At 40.3% G+C, this 16,298-nt stretch overlaps 1 long non-coding RNA gene across 1 annotated transcript in view; it reads right to left on the bottom strand.

The window, feature by feature from the left end:
- LOC105475148 (uncharacterized) overlaps window positions 1–15,629 on the bottom strand; it is a 31,077-nt gene extending 15,448 nt beyond the window's left edge. The window contains exon 1 of the long non-coding RNA XR_983164.2: window positions 15,432–15,629. This is a non-coding gene — a long non-coding RNA (uncharacterized lncRNA). The remainder of the gene's footprint in view (window positions 1–15,431) is intronic.
- Window positions 15,630–16,298: the final 669 nt, after the last annotated feature.

The following is a 16,298-nucleotide window of genomic DNA, read 5'->3' as shown; positions in this document are numbered from 1 at the left end:
AGGAGAGGAGTCTTGTGGTCCTGTTCTGGCCAATAAAATACAATGGGAAGTCATGTGGGAGTTTTGGAAAAGTTGTTCATTTTCAGAGAAAAGGAGGAAGAAGCCCTAGAACGTAGACCCTTTCCCCATGCATATACTTAAAAAAAAAAAATCCTGCTATCACCTCCCACTTCCACCCCCTGCTTTCTGCTGGGAATGAAGACTTAATACCTGGAGAGGCTGATGCCTTCTTATAAGATGAGGCAACAAACATGAAGATGAAATTAAAGATGGTGAACTTGTCAAAAAGAGCATGGGTTCCTGTTGAGCAGCTGAATCAAAAAATCAACACCGGCTGCATATCCAAACTGATACAAGTAATATGACTATCCCCATCTTTTATAGAAGAAAAAGGAGGGTGGGTAAGCAACTGGTCGAAGATCTCTTAGCTACAAAAGGGCTTAGTTCAAAACCAAGCCTGTTGATTCCAGAGACCGATCCATCATGATATGCTCCTCTCCAGACAGAAGAAACCTCAGAATTGAAAAGTTCATATTTAGAAGGACTCTTAAGCCTCTGTAGCCCAATTCCTTCCAATTAAGAGATAAGGCGCACAGTGGTTAAGTGCTGGGCCCAAGTCTATTGGCTTTTGCCTCCTGAAGCTGAATCCTGACACTCATCCAGTGTTCTTTACATTATCCCATGCTCTCTCTCCCGGGAAAAATAAGAGACTATAATTCCTGTACAGTACCATGGTGGCTTCTACATTGCCTCAGCTAAGGATTTGTCATCTTGATTCATTTTGGGCCTCTGACACCACAGAAACCAAGACAGAAGAAAGGACAATAGTATTGCGTTTCAGAAAGTTATCATGCTGGCCACATTACACTTCAATGTATTTAGACTATATTAAGCCAAGATATTTTATACCAGAAAATGTTACCTGAGAAGGAGTATTATTAGTGGCTTTTGCAATATTCACTCTAGGAGCCTGCAGCACAATCCCCCGAGGGAGAACAGTATTGCATTTGTAAAGCAATGGCAGACGCCATCCCTGAGGCAATTTCTATTATTAAGCTGCTCAAAAATAAACACATAAATAAACCAAACAAAACAAAACTCTCCAATTTTCTAAAGAACTCAAGAAAATGAAAAGGTCTTTTTACACACATTTGCCACCTTCCCATAGTTTGTTGGCCATGATGAAGACTTCGGTTTTGAAAACCCAACTCTAAACATCTTTTTTCTTCCACACTCTGGCTCCTTTTCAAGCATCTCTTAACTCTCCCCAGAAGCTGCCATCATCCTATGATTGATGCATTTCTGGAGGTTCAGCTGAACTTGTCTGTTCACATTATCCAGCTGTTCAGTGCCTGTGGTTTTCACTAATGGTAGTTATATTTGATCATTCCCTTCTTGCCCCTAAACTTTCTGGCAATGCTCAAGAAAAATATGGAATGCAACTAGTACTGAGGGCCCTGCAAATTTAGCAAAGTTTAGGATAGGAAAACGTTCTGCATTTGCAATAATATAGGATTCAGGAGAAAACAAGAAGACTCGTTCATTTACTTGTTCCACCAATAAATGTTGAGGACCTGTTGTATACCAAGGTCTCTGCTCAGCACTCTAGATGCTCTATTCCATTTAATAATGCTGCAAACTTAGAAGTTAAGCACTTCTATTATGCTCACTTTAATCAGGAAATTAAGGCTTAGCAAAATAGAATAGCTTAACCAATGCAAAATATGATGGGGGACTTCAAGAAGCTTACAATCACTTAGGGGAGGTAGCAGGTAGTACACACACACACACACACACACACACACACACACACTACAACACAAAGCAGAATGTATTCAATAGATGATCCAGTTTCAGAGCTCAGAGAAAGATATTGCATTTAGGCTTCACGGAAAAGATTGCATTTAATGCGGTTCTAGAAGATGGGTCAGATTGCTGCAAAGAGAAATAAAAGAGAAACAGATCCCAGCACAGTAGAAGGAATGATATAAGTAAAAGGGTGGTGGCAGAGAAATATAGAACATGCTTGTAAATGGAGGATAAGCCAGTTTAGTAAGAGCAAAGGGTACAGGAATAGAGTAAAGGTGTTAGGACTGGTAAGGTAGGTTGGGTACAGGTTATGAGGTACCTAGAATGTCTATCTCAACCTGGAAATTATCAGAATCACAAAGAGGAGCCACTGAGTGGTTTTAGGAACCCATGATACTGTCCCAAGGCAGTAAGAAGAGTGTGTTTGACAGTAATACAAAGCATGGAAAAGGAGGTGAGGCTGATGACTGCCAGTCCAGGCAGCCAGCAAGCACACGACGCCATGGCAAACAGTGAAGGCCTGAGCCACGGTGGAAGTGGTGAGGATGGAAAGAAGACCACAGACACAAGACCAATGGCAAAAACACCTGGCAATGGATAAGTGGGTGAATGAGGTGTCAAGAAATGATTAGATGCTGATGGTGCCACTAATACGCATCCAGACAAAGCTCAGTGTCTGGGAGTAAACTGTCAAGCAAAAAAATAGCAGTGCGAAGAACTTCCAGTTTAAAATGACACCTGCCTGGCAGTCCATGACTCAACCTCTCCCAATTTCCCAGTAAATATACGTACATTCCCCACTACATGTTTTAAATAATTAAATTCAAAATTAGCATAAATACAGAAATGGAATTGCCAAAATATGGAGAAACATTTTTACCAACTTCAAGAGAGAGGAAGGTGGATTCAGAGAAACAGTGAGTGGCCAAGCTACAGGTGCTCTCCTGAAGTAGGGAAGCCCATACATGGAAAAGAAAGTGAGGTGGCTTCTGGTCCTTTCCCACTGTCTGCCCTGTCTCAAAGGCCCAGGTCAGTGCTGAACAGTAAGTTCTATTGTGCAAGTGTTTATTTCTAAGGTGCCAGAATAAAACACCAATCACCTGTTCTCTACCGCGTCCTCTCCCACTAACCCCACCCCACTCACATTTTCTATCGCATCTGTGAACTGAAAGCAATGAGCAGGAAGCTGTCGGAGTCTAGAATCATGCTCTGCATCCTAGGGGATGTAGCCCTCATATTGAAGCTACATAAGCAAGAAAAAAGACTCTAAGAAATCCAACAACAGTGTGTGCTGGGCTTCTAAATTTCCACCAACTCCCTTAGTTCAAAGTGTCAAATAATCAAGCAAGAGAATGAGATCTCATTTCTCTACAGCAGAGCCACAAAATCTGTGTGTTGGCAAACACTGAATGCAGAAGGAACTTGTCTAATCTAAGGATTAGTAAACAACAAACTAAATAGAGGGCCTATGAAAAAAAGTATGAAACCTCAGGGGAAAGGGAACAATATCCCGAAGATCAAGAAGATGAACACACCTTTGAAGATGATTTACTCTCAAAAAAAAGAGAAAATAGTATGAAATATTTTATTATTTTCAGTAGGATCTAAGAATATATGGCCTCTCTGAAACAGGAGCAGAAAGCCAAAAAGCTGAACTGAAAGAACGTGATGAGATGAAAAGACAACGCCATGGAACGTAAAGACAATAAACCCAGGTGAAAAGGAAGCTGGGTGAGATAAGGAGGCTGAAATTACAATATGAGAAATGAAGTCAGCACTGAGGGCAGTAAAACGGACCTTGGGAAATCTAACCAGTAATATGCAGAATGGAGTTGACAGAAGATAAAAGGGGGAGGGAGGGCAAAAAAAAATGTGTCATTTTTTAAGGCAAATGGGAAGATGATATTTGTAAAGCACAAAGAAAGGAAATTCAATCTGCAAATAATAGGTGTTACCAAAGGCAAGAACAAAGAACCAAGTTACCAAGACAAAGAACCCAAACACAGTAGGACCGGAGCAATGATCACAGATGTAATTTGAATGTAGTAGACATAAACTTCTCTAAGAAATCGACTTAATTTTTCTGTCTCAGGACTGTTGTCTTTAAAGTGGGGGTTTAGAGCATAATGCAGAGAGTTTTATGAATACTTGAAGGAGCGCCTATATGTTATTTTCTTGGCTTCAATATGGGTAGATAGTAAATGCTAAGTAACATCAGTTGTGATTTATTATTTCTCTATAATAGCTCATACAAATTAGTAAATAGAAAAAAATAAAAGTACTGAAAACATGATGAGTTCATTCATGAAATAAAACTATGAATAGCATATAAGCATATGAAAAATGTTCACCTCATTAGGAATCAAAGAAATCCAAATTAAAGCAATGAGTTACAACTTTTCCAATAACAAATTAGCTATGGTTTTTCTTTCTTTAATCATGATGCTCTACATTGAGAAAAGTGTACTGAAATCCCACTCCTTTGTTGGTGGGACTCTAAATTTGTTCAACCTTACATCTGATATTTTTAGATCAAGGAGATTAAAGAGATTTATATTTTTGTTATGGACTGAAGCCTTGTGTCCCCCAGAAATTCACATGTTAAAGGCCTAACCCCCAATGTGACTGTATTTGGAGACAAAGTCTGGGAGGAGGTGATAAAGGTTAAATGAAGTCATAAGGGTGGGTCCATAACTGATTCACTGATAGGACTGGTGGTCATATAAGAAGAGGAAGAAACACCAGAGCTGTCCCTCCACTATGTAAGAATACAGCAAGAAGGCTGCCATCTGCAAACCAGGAAGAGAGCCCTCACCAGAGCTGGCACCTTGATCTGGGACTTCCAACCTCAAGACCTGTGAGAAAATAAATTTCTGTTGTTTAAGCCACCAAATCTGCAGTATTTTGTTATGACACCCCAAACAAACTAATATGATTCTTTAACCAGAATCTCTTTCTAGGAGTCTATCCTAAGGAAGTAATCAGTGAAGCAGGCAAGGATTGAGGATGTAGCCTGTAGTATTACTGGAGTAGTTAAAAATAACCTCAATCTCTACCAACAGATGTTTGGAAAAGTACAAAATACACGTCATTGAGTCTTTTGCAATCATAAAAGCAAATTGTAAGTCTTATTTAATGGTGCAGTGGAGTAATTGTTATCTAATATTAATATAAAAGTAGAGCAAACTCTATATCAATATGATTCTCATTTTATTAAATTATTTATCAAGTATATCCACATAGAGAAAAGAATAAAAGGACATACATCAAAAAAAATTTAAAAATCAACTGGGCATGGAATATTATCTCCAATGGTAGAATTACAAGTAGGTCTTTTCTTTTTCTTTTTTTTCTTTCTTTCTTTTTTTTTGAGGTGTTGTAAATCTTCAACAATCATCCTGCATTATTTTTACAATAATAAAATGCATTTTCTTTTTAAACAAAACAGATGAATCTTGCATCTGTCATTAGCTTGGAAAAATCTTTAAAGAGAGCCTTGTTTCTTCATATTATGCTTATGTCCTGCCTGTAAAGTTTTAGAGATATTATCTAGGTCATGCACCTGCATTCATAAAATAATGTCATAAAGAAGTTTTCACTACAGGATGCTGGCGTTGTCACTGTGTTGGTAACTCCTGCATGATCTTACCTACAATCCCCAAACAATTGGGCATGTACGTACCTAGGAGTTCTATAATAGAGCTTAGCAAAATTCTTGCTTTTGTCTTTAAGATATATCAGTCCCATTGTGTGAGGTGGCTCATGCTTGTAATCCCAACAGTTTAGGAAGCTGACTTGGGAGGATTGCTTGAGCTTAGGAGTTCAGGACCTGCCCAGCCCAGGCAATATAGCAAGAGCTAGTTGCTAACTAAAAATATTTAAAATCAACTGGGCATGGTGGCATGCTCCTGTAGTCCCAGGTACTCAGGAGGCTGAGGTAGGAGGATCACTTAAGTCCGGGAGGGCAAGGCTGTAGTGAGCTGTGATCACACCACTGCACTCCAGCCTGGGTGACAGAGTGAGACCTTGTCTCAAAAAAATAAAAAATAAAATAAAGTGTATCAGTCCAAAATCGGATCAGTTTCCTTTGAATTTCAAAAAAGTAAGTAAAGTAAACATGAGTATTTTCTTGAAAAAGACACCACAAATACACCAAAATGGAAAATATTTTGTAGAAGAGAGAAGAAATTTACTCTAGATTGTTTCAGAAGAAGGAACTAGAATCAAAGAGTGAAGCCAGAGGAAGGAAGATTTTGATGCAGAACTAAGAACTCACTAATTAGAGATTTCTTGCAAAGTATGAGTCCCCCATTACTGGTGATTAATAGCAAACAGATGACCATGTGTTTGGAAGGAAAACAGAAAGGTTTTAATAAAAATAAATAGGTTTAAATAAAATGAAAGTTATTTATTTATATATTTTTATTTTTTTACATCTCCCAAGTCTCCATCATTCACAGAAAGACAATTTCTACATTAAATTTGAACCAAACTGAAAGGCAGACTAGATAATCTTTAAGACAAAGTAGCTATATCATTTTTGGTCTCAACTGAGCACTTTTGAGAGAAAAGAAGTGATAATAATTACACTGAGACAGGGAATTTTCGGGTTAAACTGAAATGTATGATCATCCTACTCTAGGGTTTCTTCCAACTCTTTGACAGTAACTAACTTCTATGTTCCTCAACCTTAAGTGTTTAATCCATGCTTCAGAGGCTAAACTGTTTCAGCACCTACCTTTGACTGGCTTAATTAAAATGGTCAGACATTCTGATGTATAACAACCTTCCTTTGAATGGCTGAAGCAGAGAGGAGGAGGAATGCCAAATTCCCCCAATAATTGGTCTTGGAGAAAAGAGAGAAGTGAGCACAGGTAATTGGAAGCCTACAAGGCACATGGCAGTGGCAACCCCAGAATTATTTTGAGTTCCAGTTAGCAGCATACCTAGGTGATTACTACTTGGATATTTCAGTGTTTCCCAAGTGTAGCTGGAATGTGTGGCTCTGATTGGTTTTCCAGCTGGAAATGTTACAGAAACAGGAAGATTTCTGCTTTCATGTGTCTTGTTGCATCCTGCCTCTGCTTGGCAGAAGCTCTGGTCTGACAGTCATGTACATCTCTTCCACTGTGCTTTAGGATGGACATGAGTAATTTAGGGTGAGCTACAGCAACACTCACAGAATCACCCCCGCAACAAACAAGGCCACCCCCAAGTACACCCTGTGTGGTTTCACTATGGATGATCACAGGGCCATCAGTTGGAAACAGGTGATAGAGAAGAGGTTAAAGGTAGGCTTTTGTGGACACCCATTGATGTGATATGATTTTTTAAGGGTCCCTATGTTTTCTGAACATCTCCTCATTGGCCTTTCAAAAGTACCATGGGCTAAGGCATCATGCTCTTATATTTCCTATTGGAATGCATAAGCATTTTATCCTAGAAGTAAGACAGGAATTGACTTGTGATCAATAGTGTTGATATTCCTGAACCCAGATTAGAAACTCTCCCAGGGCAGAGAGCCTTTTCGTCTTTTCGTGTGTTCTCGCGGCTTGGCAAAGAGTAGGAGGTAATGGTGTTGTTATAATAGTGTTGATAGTAATCATCATAATGGCTATTTTTTAAAAAAGAGAAGTTGTTTATTACAAACAGAAAGGGCAGGGCTGCCAAGAGAAGTTAGGAGAATTTTGAGAGGGAAAGAACCTTGTAATGACCCACAGATGCTATCAAACACGAACCCAGTTAGGACTGCTCAGCAAATAATTTTGAGCAGCTGGAAAGCAATCAGTCTATGCATGAGACTTTGTCTATTTCTGCTACTACAACAAGATACCTTAGACTTGGTAATTTATAAAAAACAGAAATTTGTTTCTTACAGTTCTGGAGGCTGGGGAGTCCAAGATAAAAACACCAGCATTTACTGTCTGGTAAGAGCCTTTTTGCTGCAAACTCATGTGGCAGAAGGAGTAAATGCTGTGTTCTCACATGATGGAAGGGCGAAAAGGGACAAATAGACTCCCTCAAGCGCTTGTATAAAGGCACGAATTCCATTCATGAGGGCAGAGCCTTCATGATCTAATCACCTCCTAAAGGCCCCAGCCTTAATATTATTGCATTAGGAATTCATTTTCAAATTGAAGTTTGGAGGGAGAAAGGAAAAGATCTAAAGGAGACTAGAAGCCTCTGACATGAATTAAATAGAGCTGAAGACAAACCATGCCTGGTTAGAAATTTTACCTAAAGCTTGGGAAATACAGAGAGAACAAAGGTGACCCTATACCTGAGCAGAGAACCAGGTCACATTCCCAAAAACCAAGAAGATGAGCTCTTTCTAGAGAGGTTTGTGTGTCAATTAATGGGTGATTGATTTAAATTGCAAGGAAAGAGTATATATTCTAAGGCATCCTTATTAAACTCTGGCAATAGAGCAGGAGGGAAGAACAAAATGTGCAGCTTATCTAAAAGCTAAATGGTGATAGCTTCAACTCTTTGTACCTTCAGGAAAGCCAGCACTTCCTTGAAGTTGTTCTAGCATCAATCCAGCATCAAGCTCCTTACCACAGTCAAAATCAGAGAATGTATTCTGTTTTTACAGGGCAGCAAAACTGAGATATTTCACAGTGACCCTTGACCTGTTAAACCAGCCTCACCTCTAAGCTTTCCAAATAACAGCCAATAAGACGGCAACAACGAAAGCTCCTGGAATGAAGCCAAGCTATCATTTGAGGAGCAATGTCCAGGCCTGAACACCTCCCTGGGTACTGAGCTGATAAGGAGAAAAGGACAGTAGTAACGAGGCAACTTTTGTGTTAAGTATCAGCCAGGGCAGGTACATTCTAGGGGTCCAACGCACTTCCCAGGTGCCCAGGAGCACAGCTTCAAGCAACTTGAAATAGGTAGGTACCTTGGGGACCTGAGTACTGCTGGCAGACTGGTGAGGCTCCAGAAATAGAATATGTGCAGTCTTCTTTCTAGCAAAGGTTATGGGTTGTTCAGAAAATCCATCAGGCAAGGTAAGAATAACCTGGCATAACAGGTGCTGTGGGCAGTTACAAACTGAAGAACAACCTACATGTGAGTATCTACTGAGGAAAGCACAATGTACCTCCCTCCTGACGGACTAGAGATGTTACCATCTTCATGAAGGATGCCAATGTGAAGCTAATACGCATCACTAAACACTGCTTTTTCCAATAGAAAACACTGTACTAGGAGCCAGGAGACTTTGGCTCCAGTCCCCACTTTGCCACCAACTTGCCCTGTGACCATGGACAAGTTACTTTTCTCTTAATTTCAATGCCCAAAGCAGTGAATTAATGATACCTTCCTTTCCGGCTCCAATTAAGTCTTGATCACAGGGCTGGGCGCAGTGGTTCACGCCTATAATCCCAGCACTTTGGCAGGTCAAGTTGGGCGGATCACCTGAGGTCAGGAGTTGGAGACCAGCCTGGCCAACATGGCAAAACCCTGTCTCTACTAAACATACAAAATTAGCTGGGTGTGGTGGTGGGAGCCTGTGATCTCAGCTACTTGGGAGGCTGAGGCAGGAGAATCGCTTGAACCCGTGAGGAGGACACACCTTTGCAATCCAGCCTGGGCAACAAGAGTGAAACTCCGTATCAAAGAAAAAAAAAAAAGTCTTGATCACAGGAGTATTGAATGAAATAAGGTCTGTGAAAATTAGACAGTAGAATTCAAATGTAAGGCATTGTTATAATTCAACTGAAGACAGTTTTGTAGGATAAAAGCTAAACTAGTGGATCCAGTGCGGTGGCTCACACCTCTAATCCTAGTACTTTAGGAGACTGAGCCCAGCAGATCACTTGAGCCCGGGAGTTTGAGACCAGCCTGGGCAACGTGGTGAAACCCTGGCTCCACAAAAAATAAATACAAAAAAAAATTAGCGGCCGGGCGCGGTGGCTCAAGCCTGTAATCCCAGCACTTTGGGAGGCCGAGATGGGTGGATCACGAGGTCAGGAGATCGAGACCATCCTGGCTAACACGGTGAAACCCCGTCTTTACTAAAAAATACAAAAAAAAAAAAACTAGCCGGGGGAGGTGGCGGGTGCCTGTAGTCCCAGCTACTCGGGAGGCTGAGACAGGAGAATGGCGTAAACCCGGGAGGTGGAGCTTGCAGTGAGCTGAGATCCGGCCACTGCACTCCAGCCTGGGCCACAGAATGAGACTCCGTCTCAAAAAAAAAAAAAAAAAAAAAAAAAAAATTAGCCGGGCATGGTGGCACATGCCTGTAGTCCCGGCTACTCCGGAGGGTGAGGTGGGAGGATCACCTGAGACAGGGAGTTCAAGGCTGCAGTGAGCCAGGATTGTGCCACTGCACTCCAGCCTGGGTGACAGAGTGAGACCCTGTTTCAGGAAACAAACAAACAACAACAACAAAACTAAACTAATTAATAGTGTTATATGTTGAAAGAGGCAAAACAGAAAATCCTTGCAAATATTTCTCAACTAAGAAGAGAACTTCGAATCATTTTCTTCTAAATAGTACCTTATGCCATGAAAAGAGCCTGCCAATGCCTTCCAAACAATCCTATTTATCACTTGAAAACTCAGGCGATGTGGCTGGAATTGATGAGCCTCTTTACTCTATGATTTCCATCCCTACCTTCCCTCCCTAATACTGTACACAGAAGTGGGTGAGTGTAACTCCTGGCAAATGAACAGACAGGAGTGTCAAATCCCAGGACCGGCTACTATCCCCTCACCTCCATTCCCCTGTCCCAGAATCATAGAGACTTTGAAACTTATGTATTTTCCTATAATCTTTACCATGTGCACTCATTTCTACCCGTCCTTTCATAATTGAGTAGTGAAGAAGATAATTTATAAACACTCATGCCTCCATGGCTCCAAAAAAAAAATTCAAAGTTCCAAAGAGACATGGAGGCAGAAAGTATTTAAGCATAACCAGGGGGTGGGAGTAGAAAGCTGCAGGCCTCAGAAGGAATTTACTTGAGACTACGTGGGCTCTGCCTCTACAAAGTCCAGCTGCTGTGAACTGTTCATTTGTTGGCAGAATTTGCACTGAGTCCATGGGACAAACATTTACTTTCTAGAAGTTTCCCTGGATTATCTCTTCAGGCTTTATCATCCATTTATAAGATTAAAAATCATATCACATAAAACTTGGCTCTAGAAATGTGAAACTAACCAATGTTGTTTTTCAAAAGTTCTCTGAAAAATAAAATGGATTATGCAGGAAAATTTTATAAATGGAAAATATTGCATATACAGAGTTTGAGGCAATCTAGGACATTTTAAGCCATAAAGCAGATGGAATAACAGCAATATAAATTACTGTAACTGTATTTTGCCAACTGCAAAGTGACTCTAACGCCAAACAGAACTTCTTCTCCCCAACTTGTTGACTGCATACATATTTGTTTTTAATTTACACTTGATAGAGTTTGGTGAGATGTTTGGAGTTTGAATGATAGAATCTACAGGTCTAGGGAACACCAAATCTAGCCAAACCACCCACAAAGTATCCAATTAAGGAAACAAGCACATAATGTACAAAAAGGTGTTTTAAGTGAAAAATAATATTCACGCACGTCATGTAAGTCAATTAACAAAAACTGTGCCTGTGGCAATTTTTAAGGAATGTCTTACAAATAGGAAGTACATTAAATACTGAACAGAAGGACAAAACTTCATCAGCAGTCCTTCCTGGCCTTGGTGCTCTCAACATGATCTCCAGCCTGTCCCTTAGATGTCTTGGCAGCTTCCTAAAGGAAGAGTCTTGGCCTGTGGTCTTCAGACTCAGAGAAAGTTTTAATCCTGACTCAGTTCACTCTAGGCCATCAATTCGGGGCTCAGTAATTTTTGTCCAAATTACCCTGACTGGAGTCAATCAATGCAGTCCTAGGAGAAGCTAACCAGCTAATTTTCAAAGGAGGAGGGAGAGGTTGACACAGATTTTTCACTGCAGTGCAAACTGTAGTAAAGGGACAACCTGATGACTTCTTGGTGACTCTTTCTCTGCTCCATACTCCAGTAAGGTGCTGGGGCCTCGAGCCATTTCCTTGGGCTAGATTTGAGCTAGGATGCGATTTCATCAGCAGGCTATTTTTAACCAAGGCAGTCTAGAAACCAGCCTCAGGGGCCTTGAGCTGAGATAAATTCACACAAATCACTCCCCGACCCACTGACCAGCAAGACTCCTGTTTGGGCAAGAAATCTTGCTCCATAGCCTAAATTATGACAGCCTTGAATTTTCAAAGCCCAGATTTTCAATGACAAGCCACTTTAGAGTCTGGATGATAAGAATGGAATGAAGATTTCCTCTGCATCTGCAGTCTCTCCTCCCAACCACATAAATATAGGGTAGCACAGAACTGCATATTCATGATAAAACAAACAGGCACTACAAGGTATTTGCTGCATTCTTACATTTTTTTAAATAGGCAAGACCTCTTTACTCTTTACTCTTTTACCTCTGCCCCTTGCCCAGTTTCAGACCTCATGCACTGCCACTATCAGATAGAAAGGCTCAGGAATCAGCATCTGGAAATATGTTAATTTTGCATGAAAATGGAGGATGATAGCAGAAATTACAAAGAGACTACACACTAGAAGCATCTGTTCATTACAGCATTTTAACGTGCAATTATGGAAGAGCATGAAGCAGGGTGGATGAGGAGGAGGGTGCCCAGGGAAGGCGCCCTCCACCCCAGATGTGAAGAGGGCAGGCAACTTTGGAGGGATCTGGGAGAGACAAACCAGGGAAATGAAACTGGCTTAACTCACTCAGATGTGGAAGAGCACATGCCCTGATATCACAGGCAAGGTGAGAGGAATTAGAACTCCCCGTCTCTAGGAAGCACAGCTTCAGCCTTCATTCCGATCTCTACAGCAGTGAGAAAAGATGCAAGAACTATTCTTCTGGAATCCCAGGAAGACTGGAAAGACAGCACATCTGACCCAGTACCCATGTGCAAAAACTCGGTCTGTGCCAAGCAAATGCAAAGATGCAGACTTTCATACAATCATACACTGTGATCATTTATCCAACACAATGGCATAGTTTGCCATAGGCCTCTGCCCTTCAGAACTCAACCAGTCTCTTGGCAGCTGCTTCTAGAATAGGGATTGGGGGTGCAGTCCACCATGAGAGCTTTTAGGCTACTGGGCAACTTCAGGCACCTCATGGCTTCTCCTTCTGAGACAATTCCCACCACAACAAACCTGTATGCCTACGGGAGTGGCGAAGGTAACCACCATCCCAGAAATAAATGGTGCATACCATTGGGGTTAAACCCAGTGCTGAAGATTTGTAAATTCCATTTCCTGCAAAGTTTCTGGGGGAGAAAAGTGGGTGGGGCTGTAGAGTGCAAACATGACAACATTCATGTACCTCAGAGGACAGTGGAAAGAAATGGCTAATAAAAATTATTACAAATCACTTCACACACATAAAGTGCTTTATAATAAACATTAATACTTTAATTCCACACTGCTCGTTTCTAGATTTTAAGAGTCAAGCTGAAAGAGTAAAAGTAGTAAGCTTCATATTCTGTCGTTTTCTAGTTTTAAGCAAAGGAAGAAAGGAAGGAAAGAGAAAGAAAGCCTGAGAAGTCAACTTTTCAGTTGCTTCTTATGTAACAGGAGCCTGTGAACTGCACCAGAAATTAATTGAAGGAAAAGTAACTGTAGGGGAATTGCTTGGAGAACTGCCAGAAGGGTTTTAACAGCTGGAAGTTGAAAAGTAATTAATTTTGACAGCAATAAAAGCCTCATGTTCATACATAATTATGCTTAGATTTGTGGGCTGCTGGAATTTTTTTCTATGCACTATTAACCTTTTGCTGTCCAAATTGGAATTTAGATACTTTAAATGAGTCTTGATTTTTAAACTGAATAATAATTTGCTTTCCAAGGCATTGACTCATCTCAAGACATGGAAGGCTTCAGGGGAAACACAGGAGAATAACATGCAGGTAGGAAATAGCTTCACATATCCTTCTGAGTATTTTTGAAACTTAATAGAAATAAAGGCATCTCATTTTGCCCTATGCAGGAACAACAACAACAGCAACAACAATAAAGCATTGAGGAAAAAGCATTCAGAACAAACAGGACAAGATACTGAAGCAGTGGTATGTTGTCAACTCTACAGTTCAGCTGAATTCATAGCACTAGGAAATAGAGACAAAACTGTAAGAAGATATTCATTATGGTTTAAAGGTCCCCTCTAAAATTCATGTTGAAAACTTAATCCCGAATGTGGCAGTATTGAGAGGTGACGCCTTTAAAAGGTGATCAGACCATGAGGGTAGAGCCATTCGTGGATTAATGGATTTTCAGGTTAATGGAATAATGGGTTATTACAGGAGTGGGACTGGTGGTTTTATAAAAAGAGAAAGAGAGACATGAGCCAGTGTGCTCAGCTCCTTCACCATGTGATGCCCTATGCCACCTTGGAACTCTGCAGGGTCTCAGCAAGAAGGCTGTCATAAGATATGACCCTTCAACCTTGGACTTCCCCACCTTCGGAACTATAAAAAATTAATTGTGTTTCTTATAAATTATCCAGTCTCAGGTATTCTCTTATGAGCAAAAGAAAGTGGACTAAGACAATATTATAATGCTACATTCAAAAATATTGACTAGCATAGGATTAAACTGAGTTATAGAACTGCAATATGGCTAATTAGCTATAAAAGCTTAGACATATCGCTTAATTTCTCTGTGACTTCTCTGTTTCCTACATAGGAAGAGAGGCTGGAGGAGATAATTTAGAATATCACGCTCACTCTAATATCCAATTATTTTAAATCATCTGTTTTGGGATTAGCCATATTCTGACTTTTTTTCTCTTAGACACCTTTACTATTCTTGTATCAACCAGTTTGACCAGATAGAGTGAAATCTTGGTAATATAAAATATTTTCAAAATAATTAGAAATAGTTAATATTTAGTAACAATAATAGCAGTTTGCAAAGCACTATTCTAGGAACTTTATAAATATTTGACATATATACCTATATAGCTATAATATTGTATGTCAATCCTCACAACCATCATATTAGACAGGATTGTCATCCTATTATTACAATTATTATTATTTTTCCCACTTTACAGAAACTGAAACAGTAGAGTGGTTACATGACTTCCCAAAGTCAATTGATACCAAGTGGGAGTGCAAAGATTTTGGGAGTTTCCTATTATTCCTAAGAAAATATATGTTATTGTAGACATAGTAAATTTATGTCACGAATGGTGGAACAGAAATAAGAACAATGAACCTGAACTCAAAAGAACTAGATTTAGCCTTGGCTCTTTCATTTTCTGCACTGTTACCTTGAACAGTTCATCAACTTTTCCATTCCAGCTTCCTTACTGGTAAAGTACAGGAGTCCTCTAATTCAGAGGCTCTCAAGATGAGGTAGCCAAACCAGTGGCATCACTATGCCCTATGGTTAGCAATGCAAATTCTTGGATCCAACCCAATTAAGTTATTAATTCTCGGATAGGCCCAAGACCTACCAAATTATAGTTTGTAGGCATAGGGTCCAGCAGTCTCTATTTTGACAAGCCCACCAGGTGATCACAATGCATGCTAATGTTTGGGAACCGGTGGTCTAGGTGATCACTAAATTACCTTCCGATTCTCACATTCTCTGATTCCATCTCTGACTGCCTGGTTTCAGGTCGTCGAATTTCAAACTAACGTGGTTCTGCTCTATTTAAATACCTCTTTCCTGATTATTTGTGCCAGAGGATGGGATACCTAATGTTGGCTCACTGGAATGATTTTTTCTTTAGTCATCATCAGAGCATTACAGAAGAATGAGGTTACTGTGAATGTTTTGTTACCTCAAGCAAAAGTGTAAGATTGAATTCCAAAGCTGGAACCTCAACAGAATCTGAGTTCTTAATCCAACACCATGCCCCACATGGGGGCTTAATAAATCCTTGTGGCTGCCTGAGGCAAACGACATCCAAGCTAAGATTAGCAGCCTGGAGGAGTTGGCATGTGTTTGCTCCCATATTCCCAAATGTGCCAGAATCAGACCTGCCTGTCTCCTCCAAGTCAAGAGGGCAGCACCCACAGATAGAATGTCCTATTTACCTCTTAATTTAACGCTCCCATTGCCATAGTGTTACCTGACAAACACATACAACTCACTTGAAATCAGAAGCCCGGACAAACAAACAATTCCAAAGGTATTCAAATTTATTTGAGACCCGATTTTAAATGGGCCTTCCTCTTGTTCTCTTTCAGTAACCACCTGCTCTTCAGCAGTGGCAGAGGAATACCTCCAAGTTTCAGGGCCAACCATGATATGAATGCCCAATGCCTCATACTTAATAAACCCTCCTGTAAAAGCAAAACACCAGGTGACTTCATACCCTGATATACAATACTATAAACAGTAGAAGAGCAAAGACTGGTGTCTGCTTCCTTTGTATTTCTCTCGACACCTCATTAACATAAACCATTGTTTGTTGGTTTTCTTAAAAAGAT

This window comes from Macaca nemestrina, chromosome 6, assembly GCF_043159975.1.
Source record: "Macaca nemestrina isolate mMacNem1 chromosome 6, mMacNem.hap1, whole genome shotgun sequence".
In the NCBI taxonomy this organism is placed as follows: Eukaryota; Metazoa; Chordata; class Mammalia; order Primates; family Cercopithecidae; genus Macaca; species Macaca nemestrina.
Note: the sequence above shows the minus strand (reverse complement) of the source record. Positions and strands in the feature narration are given on the sequence as shown.